The following is a 25,255-nucleotide window of genomic DNA, read 5'->3' as shown; positions in this document are numbered from 1 at the left end:
TTCCTCCTTGTTCTCTACCTATCTGGAAGTTTTTAAAGCAGCATTGGGATGGTCATGTTGCAGCAGTGTGTCTGCAGTAAACAATGCAATCAAACTAGAACTGGAAAAATTGGATTGTACCCTTGCCTGCTGTAGCTGTAATTTCCTGCCTACAACTGGCAAGTTAAACAGCGGCTGCCTCTAGAATCCCCTACTGGGTAAGTGTAAACAGCAAAACAGGGGGGAAAGCAAGAGCAGATAAGCCTGCCTCACCAACACGCCCAATATATTTAAAAACAAAACGTAGACCTTTACTTCTGACCATCAAAACAGAAACCATAAGAAAAATAGAGGGTAAAGAAAAAAAAAACACACACATTCCTGGATGCATTTTGGCAGAAGTCTTACAGAGGTATCTAAAAGGGCTAAAACATTTTTGTTTACAAGGCTTATCTGACCTGATTGTTTCATTTCACATGTTATGAGAATTAAACATCTTCCAGAATTTCTGGCACATATTGTCAGTTTTCAACAACAAGTTTGCTAAAATATGTTGCAGGGCTCTTCCTTTTTTGTGGTGTGGAAACCTATCCCTGTTACCTCCATTGAAAAACCTAGCCATGCTACTCTGGAAAATCAGTATGCAAAGGGACCTTGTAGCACCTTGGAAACTGAGTGAAATACATTGTAGCATAAGCTTTTGTAGACTGGTCCACTTCCACCCAATGCATCTGAGGAAGTAGACTCATTGTGCTCCTTTCTTTTAGTAAGTCTCAAGAGGCTACAAGATCCCTTTGCATACTGTTCTTTGGCATGGGACAGACTGTCCCAAAAGGGTGGCCTGCTGGCAGCCTTTTCCCCTCCAGAGGGACGCCATAGCCAGCAAATCATGCTGCATCCATCCAGAATAAAAAGAACCCAAAAAAAACGGGTTCTTTTTGTGCCGCTGGACGGACGTAATGTGTGCACCAATGGCACACTCATTACATAAGCGATGCACAGTGACATGTGGACACTGCACATCGCTTATGTCAAAATAGCAGCACCTGTATGGACAGGACGCTGCCATTACTACACCACCGCAACGTGCTAGGGTTAGTGACCGTGTGGTTGGTGCATGGTCCCTAACCCTAAACAGTGCCAGCACTGTGCATTTGGCTCATCTGTTCTGGGCCTTTCCATTTAAAGACAGGCAGCCCTGTTAGTCTGAAAAATCAGTATGGTGCACCTGAGGATGTAGAACCAACTTGACTACCATAACTCTGGTGTGGAGCCCTGGTGGTGCAGTGGTTAAATGCCAGTACTGCAGCTACTCACTCACAAACCACATGGTTGTGAGTTCAATCCCAGCCAGGGGCTCAGGGTCATCTCAGTCTGGCATCCTTCCAAGGTCACTAAAATGAGGACCCAGCTTGTTGGGGCCAATTAGCTTATAGTTATAAACCGCTTAGGGAACGCTTAGTGCAGTATGAAGTGGGATATAAATGAAGCTGTTGTTGCTATTCTTTTCAGTTAGCCTCAAAGGAGCGGCAAGATCTCTTGGCATACTCTTCTTTCCATATTATTTGAGCCCTTGGTAGCAGCTTTTGTGGGAAAGCAGTAATGCCCAGAAAGATGTCTAATTCCCTGAGCTACTGGAGACCTTTCTTCCTTGTCTAGGAAAACCCTGTCAGACTCATGGGGTCACCATAAGTCACCAAGCGCATACACACACACCTACACACAGAGACATACACAAAATCTTTGGCTTGAAACTGCCACAGTTCATTGGTTGTTGTTGTTGTGTGCGTTCAAGTTGGTTCCGACTTATGCTGGCTCTTTAGACGAGCCTATCGCAGGTTCTCTTCTTGGCAAGTTTCTTTAGAGAGCCATCCTTTGAGGCTGAGAGAGTGTGACTTGCCCAAGGTTACCTAATGGGTTTCCATGGCCCAGCGGGATTCAAACCCTAGTCTAGTCCTAGTTCAACACTCAAGCCACTGTGCCACCCTGGGCCATTATTAATACAACAACAACAACAACAACAACAACAACATTGCTTATTTCTATAGTATAGCGCCATCCATGTACATGGCTGGCCTGCCCAGCCTGGTGTTTGACAAAGTTTCAGAATAAAACGGTGATAACACTGATACATTTTCTTTGGTCACGTCCTCCCTTTTTCTTGAATGTCCTCCATTTGGGTTGGCAATTCTAGGAATGCTTTCCCCTTTACTTGGCTCATGTCCTACGTTTCCACCTGGGAAGGAAGGAAGGGAAAGAGAGAAAGAAAGAAAGAAAGAAAGAAAGAAAGAAAGCCTCTTCTGTCAGCCGCCTGGGAAGGAAGGATGGGAAAGAGAGAAAGAAAGAAAGAAAGAAAGAAAGAAAGAAAGAAAGAAAGCCTCTTCTGTCAGCCGCCAAGGAAGGAAGGAAGGAAAGAAGGTAGAGAAAGGAAGAAAGAAAGAAAGAAAGAAAGAAAGAAAGAAAGAAAGAAAGCCTCTGTCAGCCACCTGGGAAGGAAGGAAGGGAAAGAGAGAAAGAAAGAAAGAAAGAAAGAAAGAAAGAAAGCCTCTGTCAGCCACCTGGGAAGGAAGGAAGGCAGAGAGAAAAGCTTTCCTTTCCTTCCTTCCCAGGTGGCTGACAGAAGAGGCTTCCTTCCTTCCTTCCTTGGCGCAGGTTCTCTTCTGCCCAGCCTGGGGCTCCTGAGGAGGCGGAGGAGGCGCCTTTGGACGCCTGCACCGAGGGAAGAAGCAGCAGCAGCAGCCGCAGCCCAAGCGTCCGGGAGCGGGTCCTCTGCCTCTGCCTCTGCCCCTGGCTGCTGTTCGGGGAGGCTCCCTGTGGGTCCCTGCCTGCCTGCCAGGCAGCCCCCGGGGAGGCAGAGCCGTGGCAGGGAGCGGAGGGCTGGGCTGGCACTATTGTGGGGCATTATTATTGTGGCGAGAGGGCGCGCCAGCAGGGATGGGATCTGCCCCCCTGGCCTTGCTTTGCCTTCCCTCCGCAGTCGGTGCGTCTGGCGGCGGGAGAAGGAGCAGCCCCTCAAGAGCCCCTCGGCTGGGCTCCTCGGGTGAGTCGGGACCCGGAGGAGGAGGGGGGCAGGTGGGGAAGGTCTGGGGGTGCCCCGGGCTGGCCTCCCGCCCTCCCTCCTCGCCTTGCCGCCTGGCCTTCGGTGGGGGGCGGCTGGCTCTTCCCAGGAACAAAGCCCCCAAAGCCGGCGAGGAGGAGGACGGGGAGCCCCAGGGCCCTGGGAACTTCGGCCTCGGCTCTGTGGGTTTGTGTGTGTGTGTGTGTGTGACTGTGTGTGGAGTGGCTTCATCCTCTCCCTTCTCCTGGCTTGGAAACGCTGCCTTGCGTTGAATGGACCCCAAAGACACACTCACAGAAGACTGGACTAGATAGATAGATAGATAGACACACACGCGCTCCATGTGCTTTGTTCTTCCCTTCTTCTCCTCCTCCTCGTTGTTGTTGTTGTTGTTGTTGTTGTTGTGTCTGACTCAAGGCGAGCCTGGGAAAAGTCAGCCTAGGGTAGTGTCGGACTCCAGCTCTGGGGTGCAGGGTTCAAGTCCCAGCTTGGATGTGGAACCCGTTGGGGGACCCTTTAGTCACACTCTCTCAGCCTCAGAGGATGGCAGGAGCCAATCTCTCAGGGACACATTTTAACTTGGAGGCACACAATACAACAACTAGGCTTTCTTGGCAAGGTTTCTGCAGATGTTTGCTTGGGATGCGTCCACACTGGAGAAATAACCCGCTTTGGCACCGTTTTAACCCTTTTTCTGGCTCTTGGGTATGGAATTCTAGGAGTTGGAGGGAGATAGGGATTATGTTTTTTATTATGGAATTTGACTATGGAATTCATTATGTTAATTGTGCATTGTGTGGGATATAAATAATAATGAATAATTTTATTATATACTAAATAATAATAATAATATAATTTACAATTTATATAAATAATAATAATAATAATAATAATAATGAGAGTCAGGAAGAGAAAATCAGGGAGCAGCTTGATTTAATGGAGAATTGGCCCTTGTCTTAGTGGACTGTTTCATTGCTGGTTGTATGCCTTCAGGTCCTTATGGCAACCCTAAGGCAACCCGATGATGGGTTTTTCTTGGCATGTTTTGTTCAGAGGAGGCTTGCCATTGCCTTCCCCTGAGGCTGAGAGCATGTGACTTGCCCAAGGCTACCCAGAGGGTTTCATGACCAAGCTGGGAATTGAAGCTGGCCTCCAGAGTCCAAGACTCAGACCACTATGCCACTACTGCCTCTCTCACTGGACTGTTCAGCTTCAAAGAAACATAGAGTTGGAAGAGACCCCAAGGGCCATCCAGCCCAACCCTATCCTGCCATGCAGGAATGCACAATCAAAGCACCCCCATAGATGGCCATTCTGCCTCTGTTTAAAGACCTCCAAAGAAGGAGAGCCCAGCACTCTGCAAGGGAGTGCGTTCCACAGTAGAACTGCTCTGACTGTCAGCAAGTTTCTCCTAATATTGAGGTGGAATAACTCTTTCTGTAGTTTCAATCCATTGCTCCAGGTCCTATTCTCTGAAGCAACAGAAAACAAACTTGCTCCCTCCTCAGTATGACATCCTTTCACATATTTAAACAGGGCTATCATATCATCTCTTAGCCTTCTCTTCTCCAGGCTAAAAATCCCCAGCTCCCTAAATCATTACTCATAAGGCATGGTTTCCAGACTGTTCATCATTTTGGCCACCCTCCTCTGGACATGCTTACATTGTGATGCCCAGAACTGGACACAATAGTTGACTCTTGTTTTTTGTTTGTTTGTTTTGCCATACAAAGCAATTGGGCTTCTATGTTGTTAGAGAAGGGGGAATAATTTTCATCTGAAACACAATGGAAAAGGAAAGAGTCCTTGAAGTTCATCACACGGGGAAAATTGGAAGTTGAAAAGGGTAAGAACCTGTGATTATCCAGCGTATTAGGCACAATTGTACAATGGTTTTCACACAACATTGTGCGCAAAACCCTAAGAATCTGACCAGAAGGAGACATGAACCAGCAATTAGTCATTTTGGGGAAAATATCATGAATTCATTTCCGTTTCATTCACAATATCACTTTTTTTTTTTTGCGTAGTTGTTCTAGTGTGAAAACTATTTGCAGTTTATTCATAGGATGTTCACAGTTTTTGTACTTGTTGCCAAATTTCCCATGGTTCTTTGGGGCAAGTTGACTCCTTTTGCTGTTTTGTCGTGCCCAGTTGCTGAGAGGTTTTTAAAAAACTTTCCTATCTTTTTAGTAATGTTTAGTTCTTTCTATTTGGGTTGCATACCATTTCTGGGAAAAGTAAGGGACAGTACAGTATGTTTTTAGAAAGAAAATTGTGTAAATAAACTGGTTTATTTCTCTGGGTGATTTTGTTTGCTGCTATGTGTGCTCTGGTGACTTGTGGTAATGCAACTAATTATTCTGTGCGCACACACAAAAATGCGGTTCCCAAACCATCAATGGGATTTACATGCATCTGTACCAAATGCACATTCTACTCTTTCTCACTTTAGTAATGAGCCTATAAAACGTTATTGTGTTAATTTGCACATTTGCAAGCTTTTCCAAGATTGTGGATGTTTTAATCATTATTGGGATGGAGGTAGATATGGTCCCCATGTGATACACTCCATTATTGGAAAGCAGAATGTCTCACTTTCCCAGAATGAGTTACAGAGTCTGCACCTTTACTTAGAAGTAGACCTCTCTGTGTTCTGTGAGGCTTATTCCCTAATTCCCTAATTCTTGTAGGGCGGCTGTCTTCATCCATAGCATCCTACCCATTCTGTTACATAGCAGAGCCTATATGTGTTGCCACCAATAAGAGCAACAGGGTTGCAAGGGGCAGGAAGAGACAGAGCCCTTTTTGTAGTTGGCCCACACTTGTGAAACTCTTCCAGGCCCTTGGGTCCCACTGCTGCAGGCCTTCAGGCTTGGCTCAGAAGATAGTGTCTCTATGGGGGGAGGACTTCTAGCATAATTATAAGACAACATAGTTGCACTGGAGCCCAGACTTGTGTGATGGATTGTACAATAGGCACCAAGGCCTCGAGTTCACCTCTTTACAAGGATTAGTTACCACTCTATTCTCTGCCTCTAAGCAGAAAGTGAGGGAGAGTTATGTGTGTCATTGGGGAATGACTGGCTACACATGGGACTGCATTTATACTATGAGAAAGTACAAATGATTACACAGTGATTTTTACACAAATGCAGTAGTTTTCTTGCAGGATTTCAGCCATGGTGTCCTTTGGCTTTAAAAGTAAATTTGATGTTTTTAGAATTGTTTCTTTAGTATTTAAAGTTCTTTTCTATGCTACTTTGGAAAAAATAATCCTGAAAAATGGTTTTCATGTATGTAAAATAATAAAGAAATAGACTGTATTGATAGTTTTTGGTGGGGTTTTCAGGCTATATGGCTATGTTCTTCCAGAATATGGCCACATAGCCCAAAAATCCCACAAAAAACTATGGATGCCGGCTGTGAAAGCCTTCGACTTCAGACATTATTGAATTTCCTCACAGGTGTGTATGATGTATTGTTAAGATGCCATCCATGTTTTCTTATTAATAAACCTCCTTTAATACGCTGGCACTGATTTCTAAATGAACTTGCAAAAGACTGCTATTTAAGGAGTACTTGATAACAAATGAAGACAGGAGCAAGGATATCTCTGTGTTCTTTAATTTATGAGGAAGAAATGACTTAGATCAGAATGCCACCTCCCCATGCCTTGGTAGGATGAGGAATGGTACAGATTCCTTCAAAATGAGATACATATCTAAGGCGCATTACAGACCGCCCCTTTGGGGCGGCCTGTAGGCGCGCCTCTCCCCGGTGTATAGGGGCCTCAGCTGCCAGACCGGCAGCCTCCAAGGCCCGAATCCGCTGCTTTGCAGGCTGCGGGGAAGCGGCAAAAGGCCGCTTCCCCACAGTCTGGAAAGGGGTGTCCTTGGGGCTTCAAGCCCCAAGGACACCCCGTGGCGGCAGGGAGGAGGAGAAAGGCCTCTTTCTCCCTTGCGTTGCTGGGCGCAGCTGTCTGAAGGCTGCGCCCAGCGACACAAACCAGGAAGGAGCTCCGAAACGGAGCTCCTTCCTGCTCCACACAAAGGGCGCATTAAGCGCCCTTGCGCGGAGTGATGGTGTCACATCTGTGCTGCCTCGTTTGGAGGCAGCGCGTTCGTCACGCCATCATGGCGGCGGCCGTGTGGAACAGCCACCGCCATTTTGTACGGACACAGTCCGTACTAGGGTTGAGGGGTGCGGAAGCACCGCCCCTTCCTAACCCTAGTACTTACTGAATACCTACTTTATGGCGGTCTCTAACCCGCCATTGTACCTCAAAAAAGTTGTAGGCCTGAGCCCTACTGTTAGTCCCAATTAGAGTAAACCCACAAAATTAGTGAGATTTACCTATGTGTTGACCCACAATTTAACATTTAACTCAATTAGCTTATTTTGATTGGGACTACATTCCAACCATCCACTGCAATGCTGTATTCATATATCTGGGATTAAGGCCAGTCAGTTCAATAGGATTTAATGCTGAGTATAGATGTACAAAAAGAGCCAATGTGGTGTAATGATTTAAATGTAGGACTAGAACTCTAGGAGACCAGTGTTCAAATCCCCATTGGGTGACTTTGGACAAGTCACACTCTCTCAGCCTTAGAAAAGGGCAGTGGCAAACCGACTCTGAACTAATGTTGCCAAGAAAACTTTGTGATATATGTGCCTTGGTTTCCATAGGTTGGAAACAACTTGAAGGCACACAACAACAACAGCAACAAATAAGTGTACAAAACTGCAGAGATTGCCTCTTGTTTTGCATCTCAGTGAAACTAAAACTACTTTAGCTGATTTGCAGCTGTTGCATATTTTGTCTTTCTTTCCTGATGTACTTCTGCAGAGGACTTCTAAATAAAAGTCAGAACAAACTCTTCCAGAATCAAATCCTAACTTTATCAAGGGTGTAATTTTGGTCAGTTATTTCATGCTGCTTGTTGTACTGCTTTTCCTTTGTTGTTTCACTCTATTTCCTCCTGCGTTTCCTAGAATAGTCCCTCTTCCTGCATTGTTTTCTGTGCCTGTTTCCTTTCTTCTTGCTTTTCAATGGTATCTTTCCCTCACTAATAATCGACTCAGTTTTATCACATTTGAGCATTGCGTTATATTCCACCCATTTCAGATTGCACACATCTGCATCTCAACTGATTGAACAACCTTTAATTTCATATTCTCTGCATTCCCATTTTACATTTTCTCCATGCAGTTTATGGCAAAACATATATGATGTCCTTCCCCACTTTTATCTCCAGAATAAACCATTTGATGGTAGGCCAGGTAGAGAGACAGTAAGTGAACCAAAATCATGTAGCAAATGATCCTAGTTGTCTTGGGGCCATGCCTAAGGTCCAAAACACACTGCAGAAATAATCCAGTTTGAGACTGCTTTAATTGCCTTTGCTCAGTCTGGGAATTGTAGTATATTGTGGCACCAGAGCTCTTTGACAGAAAAGGCTAAATGTCTCACAGAACTACAGTTACCAGAATTCCCTAGCATTGAGCCAAGGTGGTTAAAGTGGAATCAAACTGGGCTATTTCTGCAGTATGTTTTGAACCTATGATTTTAACCATTCACTGCATTGTTTCAAAACAATAGTGATCAGTGGTACAATTAATCTGATTAATCTTCAAGATGATACAAGACTCCTGACTGGTGTGGTGTTGGCTGACATATTTTGATATGGTTCTAAAATACTAAGTTACTTTGAACAGGGGATCCACTGACCAGAGAGTTGATTGCAGCAGGGCGTGTGTAGGCACAGATGGTCAGAGGGAAAAAATTAGCTCTTTCCAATCCCATTTAGGCCCTGTTGCTAGGTTTTGTTTTTTTTGTTTGTTGTTTTTTTTTTGTTTTTGTTTTTTGTGAATAAGAGGTCAACTAGAAGGTGTTTCTGGCCAATTCCATTGAGTTATAGAATCTTAATTGGAATGGGCCACAGGGGCCATCTAGTACAACACCATGAAAAGGAGCACTCTTGAAAGATGCCTATCCAACCTCTATTGTGTGTGAAGCTGTTGGGCGGGTATTGGGAGAATCTAGGATAGGGTTTCTGACAGCTCTAAGGGCCACTCAATATCCCCATCCCCAAGACTGCATGTGACCCATAGGCCATACTATTTCCATGTCTACACTATAGTGTTCAGTTCATTGAACCTATACAGATGGATATTTTACCTCACTGGGACTAGCCCTGCCATTTGGCATAAGGTGGCAACTGCTGCAGGTGTATCATGACAGGGTAGATAAATATCACTTACTTACTTCATCAGATGGGAGAGAAGTTCTTGTGCAGAAATATGTTGCTGGCTTTAGGTACCTGGACCTGAAATGGAGTGGAGCCAGAGCTCTCACCCATCCTTTTTGATTGGTAGGCATGGTGACATTATCTATTCCCCTTCTCCTTTTTATCTGCAGCCCCCACACTGGAAAGGCCCTGCTTTCTGTCCCATCACCTTCTCAAGCTCGTTTGGTGGGCCCAAGGAAGATGGCCTTCTCGTTGGCTGTACCCAGTCTCTGGAACTCCCTCCCAAGATAGGCCAGGTTGAGGTGGGGCTCTTAGTGTTGTGTGGTGCTGGTTTTTGAAGTTTTAAGGGTATATATATACAGTAGTTTTATTTTTATTGTTATGATGCATTTTAGTATTTTTGACTTTTAACATGTACTGTTTTTAAGAGCTTTTATTGCCCTAGTTTAATTCTGTTCACTTTCTGTTTAATTAATGCTCACTTTCATATGTTTTTAATTGTACTGTTCTTTTAATTTATAAACCTCTCTGTGTTCCAATTTTGGGGATATAGTGGAATAATAGTAGTAAGAATCAATGTGGTATAGTGGTTTGAGTGTTGTACTACAGCTCCGGAGAGCAGGGTCCAATTCCCAGCTCAGCCATAAAACCCACTGGATGACTTTGGGCAAGTCACACATACTCTCAGCCTCAGGGGAAGGCAATGGAAAACCTCCTCTGAACAAATCATATCAAGAAACCCCCATGAAAGGTTGACCTTAGTGTCACCATAAGTCAGAAATGACTTACTTTGTACACACATAATCTTACCCTTACCCACACAGAACCCTCTTTACTTTGTTGCCTTAAATTTACTTTTTCTTAAATGTGATAGTCAAACTATTGAAGTTTGGTGAAGAATTTACATAATCAAAGAAATTGTTTCAGATGGTTAAGATCTTTCCTTCCTTCCTTCTGGTCTTAACTGGGTGCCTCAACCCAGTGAGCTACCCTCTCTCACCTGGCTGAACCAATCAGATTAAACTTGATCTGCAGATGAAAAGTAGAATGAGGCAGATGTATGACGAATAGACCCAGATGCCTGCAAAACTTGTTCAAATCCCCACGGCGTGGTTCCTTGCCACTTTGTTCTAATTTGGACTGATAAAGAGAAAGTGGAGCACATTGTCCTGGTAGTAATTAAAATGAACATCAGCTAGACTAGTCACTTGAATTAATTGAAAGTTTAAGCCAAATGAGTGTGTTACAAGAATGGCTTATGTTCTCTTAATTTTTAGGAGAAAAATATTAATAAGAAAAATTAAGGTGGCTATGGCTTCAATCACATTGAGGTGGAAGCACACAAATAACATATTGTAATGCATGCGGTTCTATTCCAAGTAAATAAGCAGATACATTTTTTAAAAAAAAATCCCTGCACATAAACAAGTAGGTTGTCAATGAGATGGCTAGGCTGAGACGTTTCTTCTTGACATCTAACTTTCTATATATGAGTATTTCCGCGTGGAGAAGTGTGCAGTTCATCTCAGCTACTGGCTGTCTAGTACAACCTGGTGAGAACAGAACCCTATAAATCTTTGGATTGGCCCAGGGAAGTGGGGAATGGAGATTCTGCCACTGTGGGGTGAGGTACACTCCCTGTTTGGACCATAGTCTGACAGTGGTTTTGGTTAATGAGAACATATTCCCTTTCTAACCCTCTGGGATAGTTTGAATCTGAAGCGTTATAGAAGATAGGCCAGGACTCATGAACTTGTGATCCATCAGAGATGTTGTTTAGACTCCCGTTGTCATAAGGCCCTAGAGGCCTGGTCATTGATAAGAGATGAGTAGTTCATCAACATAGGTCCTCACAATTCTCTGTGCTTGGTTGTATGGCTAACAGAGCTATCCTATAAGATCCCTTAAATTTTTTTTTTTGGGGGGGGGGTCATAGGATATAGCAGATGCCCCACTATACCAGTGGATCATATCTCAACCATGATATATGATTTGCCAGTAGAACTACTCAGGAATCCTCGCAGGACATTAGATCAATACCCTGATGCATGTATAAAATGGGGTTTAATCATGAATGGAAAGGTAGGGCTAGCACAGTTAAGCAACATATTTATGCAGTAGCCTGTATTCCCCTAGACTGCAACAGTACCCCATTGATGGCAGGAGTTTGCACCCTCCTCGCACAAGAACAAAACATCTAAAGTCATGATGTGCCAAAGGTTGCCTTAATTGGCTTATAACCAGATGTCTTCTGGGATCCCATGTGTGGTTTTAATTCAAAAGATAACAGCATGAACTCTTTCTAATCAGTTTTCCATGATCTATGATGCAGTAACCTGGTGTTTCCTGCATAGGCTCCTTTGAAGTGTACTTCCTGCTCACTGTCCCCTTCTCTATACTCTACCATTGGTGATTTGTAGGCAGATGATTTTGGACTGTTCTCACACAGGAAAAGAAAATGTAGAGGAAGCTGAAAGCAGCTTCCGGTTGAAACAAGGGGACTTAGTAGTCTCTTGCATGCTGGATAGGAATTTGGACAATTGTATACAAGTCATATATTGGAAGATCCAGTGATATTCACATATACATTATGCTCTTGGGCATGTACCTAAATCTGTTGCAGTCAATTGGATTAAACATGTGTAATCTTTTACATAATTTCTCAGAAGTAGCCCCTGTTGAGTTCATTTGGACTTAGTCCCAGGTAGGTGACCATAAAGTGGCAAGCCAAGTAATTCCCAGGCAATAGGTAATTAAATAACTGTCCAGATATGTTGACTTTTGAAAGAAGGATGAGCAAGCTGTTTAGGGTTCTAAAAGCCAAGCCTGACTCTTGTGGTCTGGATATTCTTTGCTAATCCTCAGGGCAATGGTATCACTAGGTTTGGTGTCATCCAGTGTGGGAACTTGTGGCGTCACCTCCCCCTTTCTCCCTGCAGTGAGCCTCACCCCACTCGCACCATTTATTCAGCATTTTAGAGGGACCCAGATGAATCCCACAATCTATTTCTGCCAAATCCCAGATATTTAAGGAGCTACATTGTCTCATACCCCCAGGGTGTCACCTGGTGTGGTCTGAATCCCCCACCCATACCCACCTAGTGATGCCACTGCCTCAGGGCAAGATGAGACCAGTGTCTTAAAAACAATGTGTGTGTTACTGTTTGTTGCTGGCTCCTTTTGTTGTTGTTGTTTGGGCGGCTGCTCCAGGCTATTTTAGACTCTAAGGGGTCCATGTAGTCTCTCCTCCCCTATTTCCTCCTCAAAATTTCTGAAAACATGATTGGCACTAAGTGGGAGGGGAACATCAGTGTGAGGAAATATTGAACTGCCTTAAGAATCACTGACACTCTGTGTGTGTGTGTGTGTGTGTGTGTGTGTGTGTGTGAGAGAGAGAGAGAGAGAGAGAGAGAGAGAGAGAGAGAGAGAGACTTCTCCTCACCTTCTCCCATCTTCCTCACTATATCCTTATTGGTTGAAGCTACAGTACAGTTTCTTTTCTTCATCTAAGGCACATATGGATTGGGCCACTGAAACTTTTCCAGCTTTGCTTAGGCAGTTGATTCCTTTCTCTTTTGAGAGAATTGAGCAATTCCTGATTAAACTCTCCCTCCTTCTGCAACACCTGCCTACACACACATTCCCCCTCATTCCATACTCTGCCATTCTCTCTTTACTATTCACTTTCTCCTTCCCCAACTCATGTCTTCTCTTTTCCCCACCTGTCATTTTTCTTTCCCCCCCACAAATCACAACTTCTGTCTAATCATCTTCCTGCTTTCTCATGTCTTCTTCTGTTCCATGCCCTCTTTGCCTTGTTGTCACCTATCCCCCCCAGATCTTTCCCCTTCCCTTCCCTTCCCTTCCCTTCCCTTCCCTTCCCTTCCCTTCCCTGCCCTTCCCAATTCTCTATGCTACATTGCTCTTCATTCTTGCTTGCTTGCTTGCTTTCTTCTTTGCTGTTTCATCCTCCTTTTCCTCACACTTCTAACTCCACTGATCATCTTCCACTTCCTTCCCATGGTCTTTGCACACACACCCCAACTCAACCTTGACATCATGACTAGGTTGTATTAGCTTCACATCATTTTAAATAGTAAGTTCCATTAAACACCATAGAACAGTGATTGCGAAGCTTTTAGAGACATTTCAGCACTGAGTGTTACCCGGTTCCACGGGCAGAACTTCTGGGGGGGCGGGACTTCTGCCTTCTAAGGGCGGGACTTCCCTGGAGACAGTTGAAGGCCTGGGATGGTAGGGGGAAGAGGAGGAACAGACACATGCCTGTTCCTCCTTTTTCCCCACCCTCCTGTTTCTTCGCATGCCAGAGAGGGCATGTGCGCCATAGGTTCACCACACAGACATAGAGTTTGCTTCTGAATAGAAACAGTATGTATAGATGGCATTGCCCTGTTGTGTTCTATTGCCTTAATAATCTATTATCATAATTGACAATGTCTTCTTCCCCTCAATACTTGGAGATTATCAGTAACATTATTATAATGTGGATTATTTAGATGATGAGAGAGGATTTTGCAACCTGATTTACAAAGAAAGAAAAAGAGACAGTTAGAAGCAGTGGTTAAGTGAGACAATCCATTAAAAGCAGAGGTTTTTTTAAAAAAATCTTCTTTCTTGGAACATTTTATTTGGTTGGACTACAACTCCCATATGTTCCAAGCAGTTCTCAGAAAATCATTATTCAAGGCAGGCCATGGAAAACTTTATTTGGTTAGACTACAAGTCTCATGTATTCTTCAAAACTTGCAAAGGTTCTGAAAAGCAGAGCTAAGGAAGATTGGGTTTTGTTTAGTGTAGAGGTGTGAAGACATAATTTCCAGCTAGAGATATACTATATTTTCTCATTTTCTTAGAATTTGGTGGTGTTTTTTTTTTTAAATGAATTGCATATTCTTTTTTTAATAAATAAATTTGAATTGTATATCCTGAGCAAATGTCGTTGCTACTTAATGTACCATGTTTAATGGCATCATAAGTGGTTGTAGCCATTGTGATACCACTAAGGACCATCCTCCAGGGCTTGGGATGCTCTGGATTTGGCAATCCTAAACCTGTTGGTTCTCCAGATGTTGCTGGACTTCATCCCACATCGGTCCTAGCCAGCAAAGCCAGGAATGATGCTAATGTTCAAGCATTGTGTAAACATCTCCAGTGTCTATAAACCCACCATTGCTGCATTAGAAGGGATGCCCCTTGCCTTAGTAAAAAACACCTCCCTTATTCCTGCTTTAAAATGTTTCTTAATGTAATTCAAACTAGCAGATTTATGCCAGGTTCAATGTCCATTCAGCTCTATCCTTTTTAAAATGCGATCAGTGTTGTTTGCTTTCAGTCTATTTAATAATTGCTACAGGAAAACACTTGTTTCTGGAACATAAGGAGGTCAGAACAGGTTCTCTTTACATCATATAGCATCATTGCTTCCTGTTACTATATTTAAAAATTATGGTTAAATAGAGTAAGTTACAAGACTAAATTTTTTTAAAAAAGAAATGTTAACTCTACTGCACACCATACCTTGAAATGATGTGGTCTCTTGAGAGAAGCTAATGGATAGTGTGTTCTGAAAGCTGAAATGCCCTAATTTCAATTAGCTTTTTGTGTTTTTCTGCTTTCATGGCTCACCCATCCATAATGAATTCTTGACCTCTTAGGATAAAATACAATAATGGCAGGGGGAGCTGGAGGTTGGGTGGGGAGCACTGTTTGTCTGATATGATCTCCCTTCTGATAAATTGTTTTGTAGCATGTAGCAATCATGGGTGGGGAAATAGCTCTAAATGATTGAGATTACTAAAAATATGTTTCAGATGTTTGGTAAGACGAAAAGAAAAATGGTTACCAAAGTAAAGATTGGGCCATGTGTAGTAGAAATTTGGGGAGAAGAGGGGCATTATGGCTGCGAATGGATTTTTGGGTGGGGAGAGTGGACTATCATTGTGCAGTGGAAGGCATTATCTGCATTAGTGGTTTATCTGACCCATACTTGGAGCCTGGAAAAGTTACTTTTTTCAGATTATAGCTCCCAGAAGAATCTGGCCCCCATGGCCACAGGGCATGTTTTTGGGGGGACTCTGAGAGCTGTAGTCAAAGGGTAGCATTGCCAGTTTCTACCCCCATGCAGTGGAGCATAGGACATGATGGGAAAGGATTAAAACACTGTGCCAGTGAACTTTATTCTTTTCACAACACTTTTGTGAAGTGAGGTGCCAAAGTCAAAACATGTAGTCTCAGGGAAGGTGTGCATTTTGTAGCAGTAATATTCTATGCATCTATGTTGTCTCGTTCAACTGTTATGAGTCTATCAAGATCCAGGCCCTTTAATGAGTTCTCTGCCCTTTCCTCCATGGGCTCTACTGGCCATATTACAAAAGGATCATTTATTCAGAAGTAGCCTCACTTTGGCCTGTTTTTTGTTATTACCATATATACTCAACTATAAGTTGACCTCACATATAAGTCAAAGGCAAGTTTTGGGGCCAAAATTATGGATTTTGACATGACCCTATGGATAGGTTGAGTGTTAAACTTGGAGGCTCCAGTGTGGGTCTGTGAGGGACAAGAGGGAAGTATTAATCAATATGAGGCTTAAGTGTTTCAGCTTTCACTCCTGAGACAGTGAAGGGCATGGGTGAAAGAGGGGCTGTTAAACAAACAGCAGTCAATCAATCACCAAGGACTCTATTTGCTTGGCTCAGGATAGAAAGAAACTGTATGGGGAAATCTGAAAGAGTTGCTATTACATTATCATACTGAACCATAAAAAAGTCAACCTGGGATTTTGGGGTCAGTTTTTGGGCATAAATGTTTAGACTTATAGACAAATACATATGGCATTTGCCATCTAAGAGGAGCCCTAGTGGTGCAGTGATTAAATGCCGGTACTCCAGCCAAAATGTTGTGAGTTCAGTCGTGCAGGGCTCCAGGTTGACTCACTCTTCCATCCTTTCATAGTTTGGTAATATGAGTACCCAACTTTTGGGGGGGCAGTAGGATTCAATTTATGGCAAACCTATGAATGAGAGTCCTCCAGGAGTCCTGAAGAATCCTGCTCAGGTCTTCCAAACTCATGGTCGTGGCTTCCTTCATTGAGTTCATCCACCTGGAAGCATAGAATCATAAATTCATAGGGTTGGTAGAAACCTCAAGGGCCATCCAGTCCAACCTCTTGCCATGCAGGAATAAACAATCAAAGCACCCCTGACAGATGGCCATCCATCATCTTTTTTAAAACCTTTAAAGAAGGAGACTTCCTCATATTTCAAGCCAGCTGTCGTGGGGCCCATGGCTACTCTGACAGGAGTGGGGTTGGTAGGTAGCTCCATAACAGCAGAAGGAGGCAAGGACACCTGGGTGAATGCTCAACACCTTTATTCTAACAATAACTATACCCTTTTGATTTCTCATGTGATGGACTAGTTACTTCATCACCCATCTACTTTAACAGTCGCAGTGTCTAGAGCTTTGGGTCTAACCCTTCTTCTTCCGGCTCTCACTCAACTTGCACCTGTGGCCCTGGGCAACGCCCCACAGGCCAACACTGCCTTCGAATGTTCCAGCACAAGCAAGATCCGGGTAGAATTACCAGACAAGCCTGATAGGGCCCTTCATCAGCTTCCAAGGTAGTGGGGTGGACGCAGTCAGCAAAGAAGCACTCTATGTGGTGTTCCCTTAGCCCTTCACTCCCACTACTTCCCCGTCTCCCTCGTAGGTGTTGTCGTGCTTTGTCAGCAGTCCAAGCGTCCTGAACCCCCTCGTGTTATCTCCTCCTCATACCCCATCGCCTCCTTCCACTCCAGCGTCTTAGTTGGCTCCTCCTCCCACTCCTTGCCTTCCCTTTCCCCTTTTCTAGCTCGCGCATCGGACCCCTCCCTTAGGCCCATCCCTGTCACAGCAGAGTCTCCTGTTTTGGCAACCTTTCTTTCCCTTGGGGTTTCTCCAGGGTCCTCTTGTCCGCCAGATTCCCATGTAGGACCCCAACCCAACTCCTCCCCATCATTCACCCTCTGATGCCACCATATTGAACAGCTTTAATTGGCAGGAAGTTATTTCTAATGCTTAGGTGAAATCTCCTTTCCTGTAGTTTGAATCCATTTCTCTGGGTCCTATTCTCTGGTGCTGCATAAAACAAACTTACTCCATCTTTAGTATGACATCCTGTAAAATATTTAAGCAGAGCTATCATATCACCGTTTCTTCCTCAGGCTAAATATACCCAGCTCCCTAAGCCTCATTTCATAGTGCCTGTTTTCCAGACTTTTCACCATTTTGGTCATCCTCCTCTGGACATCTGTGTTACAGACAAAGGCAATGGCAAACCCCCCACTGAACGAAGAAAATTCTGTGATAGCGTCTTCTTATGGTTGCCAAAAGTCAGAAACATAGGCGGGTTACACACCGCCATTTAGTACGTATTCTATACGTACTAGGGTTAGGAAGGGGCAGTGCTTCCGCACCCCCCTAACCCTAGTACGTATAGAATACATACAAGATGGCGGCGCCCTGTTCATACGGTCGCCGCCATTTTTACGTATTGGACTCTGTGTGTCCGGATGTCGTGCGGCGTTTATGACGTCGCGAGTCCGCCCCAGGCACCTCGCGACGTCATAGAGGCGCTGCAAAAAGAAGCTCCAAAATGGAGCTTCTTTTTTGCTCCGCGCGGGAGCCGCGCGGTGTGGCTGCTGCGGCTCCCTCACAGAACAAATGGCGCCGGCGGGAGACCGCCACAAAGCGGCGGTCTATAACCCGCCATAGAATCATAGAGTTGGGAGAGATCTCAAGGACTATCCAGTCCAGCCCCCTGCCTTGCAGGAATACACAATCAAAGCACTCCCAACAGATGGTCATGTAGGCTGTGCTTAAAAATCTCAAAAGAAGGAGACTCCACCACCTCTTGCTGCCAGGAACCTCTTCCTAATGTTGAGGTGGAATCTCTTTTCATGTAGTTTGACTCCATTGCTACATGTCCTATTCTATGGAGCTGCAGCAAACAAGCTTGCTCCATCCTCAATATGTCACCCATTCAAGTATTTAAACAGGGCTATCATATCACCTCATAACCATCTCTTCTCCAAGCTGAACATATCCAGCTAAGTTTCTTTTCATAGGGCATGGTTTCCAGACCCTTCAGTATTTTGGTTCCCTGCTTTGGACACAACATTCCAGGGAAACAACTAGAATGTATACATCAAGAACAACTCAATAGTAGCTACAGCTTGAATTAGTGTAACTATTCTTAACAGTACAAATCTGCTTGTTTAGTGTCATTGTTTTCAATTATTTCTTCCCGATTACTTGGATATTTATTTATTTATTTATTTATTTATTTCATTTGTATGCTGCATTTCTCCCAGAAGGGACCCAAAGCAGTCTGTTCTGCTGTGGGATAAGGATATAGGATAAGGCCTTAATACTGTATAACATTTTTCTAGTTTTGATTCTCTCAAAAATAGGATGCTAAGACATATAATTTAACTTTTCTTTATTACCTTATTTTTCTTTTGGTATGTATTGATGCCATGCACATATATTCACCCCACTTTCTTTCCAAACTGGGAGTTTGGTCTTAGGTCAGGTTTTTTCCTTTCATTTGAGATACCCATATGTGTTCTGTCTCACAGTCTATGTAATCACAAATAGTTCCTTATAAATATATACAAGAAGCAATGTTTTCCTTCTGTTTGAATGTTGGTGTTCAGATGTTATTGTAAATTCTCAAATGTCTTTATTTTAATGTGACAAGACAATAAAATGTTTGTTTAGGTTCAGTTTCCCTTTCTGTCTCAGACTGTTTTGTCTAGCTCATTGTGTTTCCTTTCTTCTCATCTGCAACCTACACTTCAGTGTTTTATTTGTTTCCGTGCATACAGTGCCATTTGTCTGCCATGCCAATTTCTTAGTAGAAGCATGGTTGAGATGAAAAATGAAGAATTCAGAAACAGATGGATTTTGCAAGAAGTGTTTTGGAGATGTCAAAACTGGAAAGAAAATAGGAGAAATGTATGGAGTTGATCACTTAGAGCAGCTGGAGAATGCATATGACATTTCTTCATTGTTATGGGTTGGGTCCATCTGAGGGGTTCTCAGAAAAGTGTGTTTTTATGAGTCCTTTTCTTTGGTGGCGATAGAAGGCAACAACATTCTTAGTAACAGCAGGTGGCTGGGTCTAATTGCCGTGTGATTTCTTACAGAGCACAGGGGCTATGTGATGCCAAGGGCATTGTGGGTAGTTAAAATGGACTCTAGATAGGATTGCCAGGTCACAGCTGTCTCAGGCCCTGAGGTTCCAGAGTCAAAACCTGAGACCTAGGAATTGACTCCATGTGATGTCCTAGGGAGTGGGTCATGGTGATAGTACAAGGAGGACAGCCTAGTGATGTCATTACACATGACATATTAAGCATCAACCACAGTTGCACACAGCATGCCAATGGGGCAGAAAGTACCACACTAACAAATGAGGAATTTTCAAGACATTGCTCTTGCCCTAAGATGCTGCTCTGAGGAGTTCAGAAGAGGGTCCAGGCCCTGTCATCTAGCAACACCAAGGCTAGGCTTAAATATGCATATGGGCAGGTATCAGCAAAGGGCCCTGGATAAGATTGCTCCTCCTTCCTTTCCTTTTGAAAGAAGCTTTGCACATACAATCATTGCAGGACAGACATTAAGTTGAGCATGCATAGCTTTCCTAACTGACAGGAAAGATTTCCTTATCATGATCTGTGTAGCAGACTGTACATGTCCCCTACAACTAGATTTTCCATTGAGTTGAGACAATCTACACATTGAACATCTTTGAAATATTAAGAATGAAAGACAATTGTTCAATATCTTGCTACCCACAGGAAAGCCCACAGGTGGGGCATGAGCAAACTAGCATCCATCTGCTTACTTTCCATGTGTAACTGATATTCAGAAGAATGCAGTCTCTGATGCTAGAGTCAACATACAGACATCACAAATAATTACCATTAATAGACAAACATTTCATGAACATCTTCCACCAAATTTTGTAAACTAACGGGATTTACAGTATTTGTATTTAAATATGTACATGTTTGGAGTCTAAATCTCTTAATAAGGATGTTTGGCAGGAAGAGACATTTGTAGGCAATCTGCAGTTGTATAAATTTCCTGTTGTCCCATTTGTTTTGCTCAGTAGACATCATAGTGCTACAAATAGCACTGGGACTTCCTTAGTCAGACAGATTGACCCAGAGAGCCAGCAGGATTCTGTTTTGGGGGTGGGGATCAGACAGTTCCCAGCACTTCCCAGTTTTCTTCCAGCATTTCTATAAAAGCATCCTATTTTGCTTGGGGTTATGTTCTACCTAGAACATTAAAGAGACCTTTCCTTTTTAAAAAGTGAAATCAGATCAGATGATGAAAAGCCACCTAATCTTATAACTGTTTTGTTGTGGTAGAGTGTATGTGTCAGAAAGAAAGAATGAGAGAGAGAGCTGATCCCATTTAATTTAACAGGACTTACTGGATAGGTGCCACCATGATTTCCCATTATGACAGGGATGGACAACTTGCAATGTTTCAGATTTTAACTTCATCTCGTACAGATCTTAACCACTGGTAGTATGTAAGGGGGCTGTAGTGGGCCAAAAAGTGTATAGGATCCAAGGTTCCCTACCCTAGGTCTGAGAATTAGCTGCATTACATCTTGGTCTTGTTTCTTTCTCCACTCAAGAAACCCACTTGTTTCTTCTCCCATTGGCTTCCACTTTCAAGTTGAAGAAGAGGAGCTGGGAAAGAAACTCCTGCTTTCAGTTTTAGAGTGACCACAGTTTCACAATAAACAGGAGGAAGGAAAGGGGAGGAGAAAAAGATGGCAGTACCTTTAAGGCTAACTGTTCTTTTAATTTTTAAGTGAGCTTTCATAGATATAAACCCACTGAACTGTATCCAAATAAATGGGTTTGCAGCCCTCCATGTATTTTGGGGACCAGTGCAGCTCCTCAGCCTCTGACTATTACTCATCTCTAAACACAAACAAACACAGATGTGCCCTGACTCAGCTCAATCAGATGTGCATAGTAACCAGATAACATTGAAATAAACAATAAATATGTTTATAATAAAAAGTTAATCTTTAAATGGTAACATGGTTGCCAGTAGTTGTTTGTTGTGTGCCTTGAAGTTGTTCCTGACTTATGACAACCCTAAGGAGAACCTATCATGGGGTTTGTTTCTTTGTTGCATGTTTCTTCAGAGGCAGTTTGCCATTGCTGTCCTCTGAGGCTGAGAGAGTGTGACTTGCCCAAGGTCACCAGGTGGGTTTACATAGCTGAGCCAGGATTTGAACCCTGGTTTCCAGAGTCCTAGTCCAGTGCTCAAACCATTATGCCACACTGGCTCTCAATAGTCACATAGTAATATTGCTGCAGTGGCAATGTTGGATTGATACTGTCATAAATGTTATCACATTTTGTTATAATTACATTGTCATATTGTTTATTTGTATTCATTTTGTATAAGGGGTTGAAATATTTTGTTATAAAACATTTATTGTTTCTATCAATATTACCTGGTTGCTATTGACATCTCAGTTGCACATCCCTACCATACATACTTTCTGAGATATTAAATCTTCTCCTGTTTTGTGCCGCTTGTTCATTGTGTAGGGTTGCTGTTTTAGTTTGAAAAGTTTACAAAAGAAAGCAGGATGATCAGAAATGAGTCTCTGTAATCTTTGCGCTATTACTTCCATACTGGAGCAGATGTTCATTTATTCTGTCATGAAATCATAGGAGGAAAACAAGGATATGAACATTGGTGTCTCAGGTCATAAGCATCTGGCTGACGTTCCTAATGGAGAAAAGATGAATTGTAAACTCAAACTCGTACAACTCTGTCCTGTCCACTGACCCCAAAAGGAAATGAGGACACGTATTATTGTGTGGGAGTAGAAACCTCATGCACTGGCTCCACTTTTGTGTTGGTCCCTTTGTTATTTGCTTTTTTGTTGATTTTCTGTGCAGCTTAGTCCCTGGGAACACAGGATTTGCTTTAAAGGCATTGACTATTGTTTTCAAAGACTGACATCCTGCCTCCAGCGGCGGCCAGCATTTCGTATGTTGAGAAAAATAGGTCATATATGCATCCATTTGCCATTTGCCATGCCATCATAATACTTATGTGCAAGGCAGTCATAGCTCACATTTGGAATGTGGGAGCCATATTGGAGTGTGGTGCCATCAATAGGTTGATAACACTCAACTCTACTACTTCTTTCCACCCCAATACAAGGAAGCTGTCCTGGTCCTAAATCAGTGTCTATCACTGGTAATGGACTGGATGAGAGCAAACAAATTGAAACTTGTTCCAGACAGGACATCTAGTCACCCTACCTGTATGGCTCAGGTTCACGCCATTTGGCAGACTACATCCCCCTGTCTTAGCTAGCCCTCGCTGGATCATCAGGAGGGGCCTTTCTTTTAGTCCCGTTACCATTCACAAACATTGTTGATGGGGATGCAAGAGAGGGGCTTCTCAGTGGCTGTCCCTAGACTCTGTAACTCTCTTCCTCAGGAGGCCAGAATGGCCCCCTCCTTGTTGTCCTTCTGTCAGGTGGCTAAGACCTTTTTGTTCAGACAGGTATTTAAAACAGCATGTTTTTTTTTAAAGAACAGACTGGGGAAGCTGTACTGTTTTAATTATACTGTTTTTAATTGCTTTTATCTTTTTAATTGTATTTTATTCTTTTAATGAGTACTGTGCTTTTGATTGTTTAATTCTATTTTAATGCTCACTTTTTGTATGTTTTTAATTGCATTGTTATTTAAAATTGTGAGTTGCATTGAATCATAATTTTTTGGGGAAAGTAGGATATAATAATAATAATAATAATAATAATAATAATAATAATATAGCTATGCATCTGACTTTACCTCAAATATGGAAATGTGACTTTCATGGGTTACAGCTCCCCAAATTCCCCCACTACCATAGCTAATAGTTCAAAAAACTATATATCATTATAGTTTTCTGAAATTATGAATGAAAAATAATTCATAATGGGGACATGGTGGCTCAGTGGTTAAGACACTGACTCTGACAATTGCAGGGTTGGGAGATCAGCAGTTTGAGGCCCAGGTGCTTCATGACAGTGTGATCTCCTGTCACTAGTCCCAGTTTCTCCCAACCTAGCAGTTCAAAAGCATGTAAAAGAGCAAGTAAATAAATAGGTACCACTTCGATGGGATGGTAACTGCGTTCTGTGCAGTCCTGCTGGCCACATGTTCATAGAGTTGTCTTTGACAATGCTGGCTCTTTGGCTTAGTAATGGAGATGAGCACCACTCCTACAGCTGGACACAACTTTACCTTTTTATATATAAATATATATACAATTTAGTGGTGATTTTTGTGTGTGAAAAGGCTATGTGCTCAGTTCTGGGAACAGATAATAATTTCATAAAACTATAACTGTGTGTGTGTGTGTGTGTAATTTAGTGATAAAGGGTCATCATGTTGCGGCTGTTATCAAACAATTGAATGCCAGAAAACCTAGCCAATCTGCTACAGAAGTCACAGATCTATCATTATTAGTTAGATATATCATTTGCCCTCAAATTTCTTCTGCAGATTTGATTATTAATGAATTTGTGGCAGCTGGGCAAGCCAACAAGGAAGAGAGGCCATTTGTCCTGAGGATGGGGAGCAAGCAAGTGGGAGGATGTGGTAGATGCCCCTGACTGCCTTTTGACTGTGCTCCTACCACTGTTACTTCTGCTTGCTCATTCCAAAGGCAGAGCATAGTCACACAACCCCCTTAAGCTTCAGGAGGTGTGTGGCAGTAGTGGTGGTGGTGTGAATGAGCTCTGCCTTTGGAATGAACAAGCAGAAACGCTTTATCCATCCTATCCTGAAGCTTGAGGCTGTATCCCTGTTATCAACTGCCCTGATAAGGTATTGCAGACTCAGGACTGAGATTTCCTTGATGGAGTCTATCCACCTTGAATTTGGTCTTCCCTTTCCCTACTGCTTCCACCTTTCCTAGCATTATTGTCTTATATAATGAGTCATGTCTTACTCTACATCCAAAGTCTCAGTTTAATCATTTTGGTTTCTAGGGAGAGTTCAGGCTTGACTTACTCTAATACTGACACATTTGTCTTTGCAGCAGTGTTCTTAGCACTCATGTTTTAATTGTGTGCTTATACGAAACAGGAGGCTTGAATCATAGAATCCCAGAGTTCAAAGGGACAGCTAGAGCTATGTAATCCAACCTCCCATCATGCAGGAAAAGATAACTAAAGCACTCCTGGGAGATGGCTACCCTGACTCCACTTTTGTTTAGAGCCCTCCAAAGAAGAGTCCACCAACCTCCAAAGCACTAATATAGATTGCACTATACAAAATAATAATAATTAAAAAATTAAAAAATAAAAACACACCTCCCTGACAAAGGCATACAAGTAAACTCTAACTATGTTTGTAAGTGATCAATATATATGTAAGAACAAGCTGTGACATATTGGAGGGCAGCATATTTTAAACTAAGGATAAGCAACAGGGTGGTAGGTGTGGTAGCAATTCCAACGCCCCCACCCCACTGACATCATATGGGCCAGTCATGTGTCAATTCCCCCCCACTTTTGTTTAATTTAAACTGAAACCAACCTGGAATTCATTCCTGATTGTTATGTTCTTTTGAAAGAACATTTGCACTAAAGCAAAGCTATGTGTCGTGCTTTAGAGGAGAACTATTACGGTACTCCAGGATGCTTCCAGTAGTGTGATTCTCACTGTTTTAAACATCTCTTATGCCAGTAATGTGTGAGCACTGAAGGCTGTAGAAACAGTTAAGGCTGCATGTGACCCATTGGTTCCGAGCTACCCACCTCTCCTGTAACATTAGTCCAGCCTTATAAAAGCACTCAGTTCTGTGAACAATATATTTTCCTACAATCATGGTTTTTACATCTTGGTGC

At 42.9% G+C, this 25,255-nt stretch overlaps 1 protein-coding gene across 1 annotated transcript in view; it reads left to right on the top strand.

The window, feature by feature from the left end:
- Nucleotides 1–2,846: 2,846 nt before the first annotated feature.
- Nucleotides 2,847–25,255, top strand: part of FRMD4B (FERM domain containing 4B) — a 286,248-nt gene continuing 263,839 nt past the window's right edge. The window contains exon 1 of the mRNA XM_089519398.1: nt 2,847–3,019. The gene's annotated coding sequence lies outside the window, so the exon portion shown is untranslated. The remainder of the gene's footprint in view (nt 3,020–25,255) is intronic.

Source organism: Sceloporus occidentalis, unplaced genomic scaffold (genome assembly GCF_023333645.1).
Source record: "Sceloporus occidentalis isolate IW3139 unplaced genomic scaffold, rSceOcc1.0.p SCAF_1, whole genome shotgun sequence".
In the NCBI taxonomy this organism is placed as follows: domain Eukaryota; kingdom Metazoa; phylum Chordata; class Lepidosauria; order Squamata; family Phrynosomatidae; genus Sceloporus; species Sceloporus occidentalis.
This window is presented reverse-complemented; position numbering and strand designations above follow the sequence as displayed.